Consider the following 6,000-nt stretch of genomic DNA (forward strand, 5'->3'; position numbering starts at 1 on the left):
AATAGATCAAAATGTAACAAAAATACTCAAGCTTTCAAAATAATGGATTTGTACTTTTTGTAAATAAATATCTCCATATGGATTAGTATTGATTTTTCTTTTGCCTTATGAATTACTGAATAATATGTCAAATACTTCCATACCCATATGCTTAAACAATTAAACACATATATGAGTGTCTGTGCATATATGTATTCATTCTTGCATTACATAAAAAGAAAAAAAAGACGGGTACAAAGAAAACATCAACAAAAAACAAGTTCATTTCGGGTCGCCTATATTCCGATCGTCTGACTGACCCACTCGACTTGGGTTTGACCGTCTGGACACCAGCAGAGGGATTAGCTACCCCAAACTTACCTCACCATAGAAGTGAGCGTACCTCTCTACTCTCTTTACCTTACTCTCTTGAGGGCTTGTTTGCATACTTTGGCTGACGGCCTTATCTTTCAAAGGTGCTTCATCAGAAAAGGGATCCGCTGGATTTGAGAAATTTTAAGCTCTCGTGATTACAGGAGCCGAACACAGAGCAGACACCTACGGCTGCTCTTATTTGATTTGTGGTAAAGGGGTTAAACCCCATTCTTCCGTTATTCGTGGGCGGGGTTTCATATGAACTGTATTAAAAAACGACTGATATTAGTGATATCATAATTCAAAATGAGATGAACGTTCTTCCTGACATGAAAACATATATCGAATTAAATGTGTATATATGTACAAATATCCGAATATAGACAATTTTTTTTCTAACGAAAATAACTCTTGGAATGAAAAATAAGTAAACCGGGGCTGTTAAGAAGCTAAAGATGTGAAAATGTCCCGCATTTTCTATTCAAACAAGTCATTTGGCTAACAAGTAACAAACTGATCTAAATAATATTCACTTCAAAGCATTCAGTAGTGTGGCAATCTTGCCCAGAGGCTGCTACAACGAAAGTCCCCTTTTAGTTTTGTCAATTATTAGCATGTATAGTTCTGAAATCCTTATGACCTGACCTCGAATGACCTCTTGGATTTATATAAGTTTTGTTGTTATTATCGGATATGATCTTGTTTTCCTCTTGCGTGACTCAGAGGGGGACGGACAAGGCATACATGTAAGCCCTAACTGCGGGAAGAGATAAATATGGAACTATCTCCTTGATGTATGGGGTATGAAGTTACCTCTCTCTCTCTCTCTCTCTCTCTCTCTCTCTCCAGCTTATTACCTGGCCTTCTTTTTGGCTCACCCTATGGACAGCGGAACTGGCCTCTCCTTATGTAGAAATCGCCGTGGCGAATCCTGCCTCGAAATACCGGTTTGGAAAGGATTAGCAGAGTGACGTGGCGGACGGACCTGTACTTTTAAGGGCGCGACGAGCGCAAGCTCTCCTGTTAATGGCTATGAGAGGTCCTTATAGTTAGATTTCGTTTGCTCATTGTATGTTTAGCGTGATGGGATTTGCATCATATTTTGGTGTTGATGGATATACGGAAACCCTCCAATTTGTCTCTTTGTTTCTTCGAAGTGGTAGAGAAGTGAGGACGCTCACAGCTGAAGAGATGAATGCAGTAGAAGATACTTCTTGTTTATTTGTACAATTAAAAATTATAGTCAGTATGCTAAGCTTTATTAACCGTAACACATCAGATGGATAAAGTAGAAAATAATTTTTTTTTAATGAGGGGAAATACATTCTCTCTCTCTCTCTCTCTCTCTCTCTCTCTCTCTCTCTCTCTCTCTCTCTCTGGCTGACAGGAATCATGTTAATTTTACTCCTCTAAATGATATGTACCGAACAAAGGTAAATAATTGTCTTATCCTCATTTATTTTTTACATTTCTCTTTTGAGTATCAGGTTTGATGTACAGTCAACCTCAGCAAAACTTTAACATCTTAATTGTTTACCTCAGTCATCAACTACTTAATAGGATCAGTATTCTTATCGCCTTTGTTAGCAGAGTGTTGAGGTCCACAACAGACTTATCACTCCTTTTCACATCTTGCTACACATAGGTCTAGTGTCCATGCTGGAATGAGCCGGCTTAACCTGAACCAAGCAAAAACTACTAGTCATTTCTACAAGCTGGTCATAATATTTGTTACATTTAACCAGACTGAGCTAATTAACAGCTCTCCCTAGGGCTGGACCGAAGGATTAGACTCATTTGACGTGGCTAAGAACCAACTGGTTACTCTGTCAGCAACGGGACTACAGCTTCGTTTAATCCGAACCACATTATACTGAGAAATGAATTTCTATCACCAGAGATAAATTCCTCTAATTCTTCATTGGCCGGCCGGAGACTCGAACTCGGGACTAGCAGAGTGCTAGCCGACAACTCTACCGACTCGTCCAACGAGGAACTTATAAGCTGGTATAATATTGTCATCATCATTACCATAACCTTTTATGTAAACATAATTGTCATCACTATTTCAAAGTCTTTTAATATTATTCCCATTACCATGACCTTGTAGAGCATCATCATCATCAACAACAACCGCAGACCCTTTTATAGTGTCTCTATAATCCCTTTACGCCCCGAAACCTTAATCTGCCACCAACATGAGCATCGTTTTCATCTGAACTCTCAGTCCTTATACCTTTTTTTTCCCCCATCCCCTCACTCGATGATCGCACCGCCTCTTAGTCCTTTCTTGAATTCTCTCCTTATTTTTTCCTCATCTACATTATTTCCATCTGTTCCTGCTCCTGTCTTGTTCCATCCAATCTCTTCTTACTGCCCGAAGGTGAGTACTGTTTAGTATACCTTGCGGGGGCATGTTTTAGATCGTTTCACAGTGTTCTTTCTGCTTTTAGTTTTCTGTAAAGGAAAACTATTGAGGTGGCTTTGTTGGTCCGTCCGCACTTTTTCTGTCCGCTCTCAGATCTTAAAAACTACCGAGTCTAGATGGCTGCAAATTGGTATGTTGATCATCCACTCTCCAATCATCAAACATACCAAATCGTAGCCCTCTAGCCTCAGTAGTTTTTATTTTATCTAAGGTTAAAGTTAGCCATGATCGTGCGTCTGGCAGCGCTACAGAAAAGGCCACCACCGGTCCGTGGTTGAGAGTTTCATGGGCCGCGGCTCATACAGCATTATGAGACCACCTGAAAGATAGATTTATTTTCGGTGGCCCCTTGATTATACATAGCGAAGAAACACAGGGGCATTTTTCTTGTTTACTTGCCATCCCCCGGTATGTTTGACTTCCTGAACTGTATCTAGCTCCAACTTTCAGTTATATAATAATAATAATAATAATAATAATAATAATAATAATAATAATAATAATAATAATTTATAATTTTTAAAATTTCTTATCATTCCTTCCTCTACAGTCTCCTTGGCTTATTTCTCCTTTTTTTAAATTTTCCTCCTTTTCCTTCGTTGTCTTCACCTTCTCGACCTATTTCTTAATTTTTCCTTCACTTTGTCTTTATTTCTTCCTCATTTTTCCTAATCTCAGTTTTCTTTATCTCTTATTCATCCTTCCCTTCCTCTTCCTTTTTTCTTCCTAGGCCTTTTACGAATTTTCTCCTCCCTCATCCTCCACTTCTCCTTCATCGTCTTTGTTCAGCTTTCATCATCTCCCTTTTATCGTAATTTTCGTTTTCTTCCTGCTCTCTCTTGTATTCCTCTTCCTCTGCCTTTTCTTCGTCAACTCCTTATCTTATTATCTTCCTCATTTTCCTGTACCTTTCCTTCCTCTTCTTTTTTCATTCTTCATCACATATTCCTTTCTCTTCCACTTCCTCGTCCTCTTTTTAATTCTTCTCTCTTTCTTTATCCTTTCTTCTTTCAATTCGTCCTATTCCTCCTCATCTTCTCAAGTCTTTCTCCTCCTCAATTCAACTCAATTTTTTCCCTCTTGCTTCAATTCTCCTTCTTTTCCTCCTCCTCCTCCTACTCATTCCTTTTCTACTCTCCTCCCTACTTCTTCACCTCCCCTTTCTCTTCTTCTTCCACCTACTCCCCCATCTCCCACAACCCCCGCCTCCTTTCGTGGAGCGGTTGACAGGTAAAGTTATGGTTCCGTTTTCTCATGCAAATTTTGCGGGTCGTCTTTCTCGCCTCAGGTAAGTCATCAGGCGAACACAAAAGAGGAAAAGAAAAGGATTTATTCATTGCAGTTCTGCACTTGCTTGTTCTCGTCTGTTCACTTACTTGACCCGTTTATCTTTTTATTTAATGTGCTCGCTTGTTTATGCATGATTATCCATTGGTTTACTCTTTTTGAATTTAATTTCCTGTCTTATGTATTCGCTTGCTGGTCAATAGAAATCAGTGTAACATCATCACGTGAAGCATAAAGAAAAATACAAACTTTGTAATTTTATTATTATATAAATTTTTCATCCTCCTCCTCCTCCTCCTCCTCCTCCTCCTCCTCCTCCTCCTTCATATCATAAGTATCATCGTAATTACTGCTGCTGTTTTCAACACTTCTTCCGACCAAGCAAAAATATGTTTATGGCTACGTCGATAATTTTCACATTTTGAAAATCTTGATTATTTTTTCATAAAATAAAGTAATAATAATGTTAATCTTCACGTTCGCATGATCGGGAAAGGTCACTGGCCTATAGGAATTAGTTCCCTAATTTCTTTGTCCTGCGAGATTCGCTCTCTGGTAACACTCCCTCCACCCCTAACTCCCCAACCAGTGTACACTCCACCACACCCGTATCTTCCCCTATGGTTAGTTTCTTTATGTAAGGTCACTTTTGCTAGGGAATACAAGTGTCGTCATAAAATGTAATCTAATAACGGTTATAATAACGGTTACAAAGGAATGCAAGTGCGAGGTATTGAAAAACATGTCTGTCATTGATTTGATTATAATCATTATTATGCAGCTATGATCATTATCCAAATACACATAACCCCATCTTCCATATAATTATCATTATTATAGTAATCACATGTGAATTGTGTTATGATGATGATGACAATTTATTATTTTACGTGTGTTTACTAACATTACCAGTAACTCTTTATATGTTTTAAGTAATTAGCAATTAAAACAGCTTGGCAAATCATTATACATTTTCATCCCTATCGCATGCCTTTGAAGCAACGGGAGACCACCAACTCAACTTACATCTCAATATCTATGGATCTAGTAATATTACCCACGTAGAGCCAGCAACCCACTTTATATCCATGGACCTCCTTGTCTCTCCATTCATTCTTAACATCTCTCAAGCAAGCAGTGTCAGGCTTGAAGCTTAGAGTCAGCAGAGCAGCGAGTATCAATAGGGCACAGTTCTCCTTTTGCGTAAATATTGTGGTTAGATTGCTGTTGAGCTGCAAAGAAGGATCTGTTAATTTCTGCGGTTTGACTGCGTCGATAACCTAGGTGTTGTGACGCCAGTTTTAGTATAGTCGTCTCTATCGCTTCTGCCTATCTTAATTTCATTCACACCCAGCAAACAGTTCACTTTCAGAAAGAAGAAATGGATTTAAGAATACTTAAAGTTTCCTGTTTTGATTGCGTAGGTAATTCTCCTCTGCTCCACAGCTTTTACAGAGAACTCCAACTTCTTTGAATCAGCTCTTTTCCATTCTGTTAAAGTCCATGATAAAATTTATCACTCCTGCAAACGTTACGTTTAATGCCATAACCTTGCTCTTGCTAATGCTCACCGTTATTTTATCAGGCTTGAAAGGTCATCAGTTTTTCACCATTCTTCAATTTCTCTCCACTGTCGATAACCAGCGGTTTTTCATCAAGCACAACCTATCCTTTTTCTTTCTCCTATTTCATGCCGCAAACTTTCACCTACAGCCTCTTCTCTAATCCTCAGCACTATATATATATATATATATATATATATATAGATATAATATATATATATATATATATATATATATATACAGTATATATTTAAGAGATATATACAATTATTTATATATATGGTTATATATACATTATGTATATATAATATATATATATTACATATATATACATTATATATAATGTATTTATATGTAATATGTATATAT

The 6,000-nt window shown here is 37.7% G+C and overlaps 1 protein-coding gene across 1 annotated transcript in view; it reads right to left on the bottom strand.

Annotated features, from left to right (window-relative positions):
• The window catches only part of LOC136848054 (QRFP-like peptide receptor), a 238,796-nt gene that overhangs the window by 130,504 nt on the left and 102,292 nt on the right, over positions 1-6,000 (bottom strand).

The sequence above is a fragment of the Macrobrachium rosenbergii genome, chromosome 2, assembly GCF_040412425.1.
Source record: "Macrobrachium rosenbergii isolate ZJJX-2024 chromosome 2, ASM4041242v1, whole genome shotgun sequence".
Classification (NCBI taxonomy): domain Eukaryota; kingdom Metazoa; phylum Arthropoda; class Malacostraca; order Decapoda; family Palaemonidae; genus Macrobrachium; species Macrobrachium rosenbergii.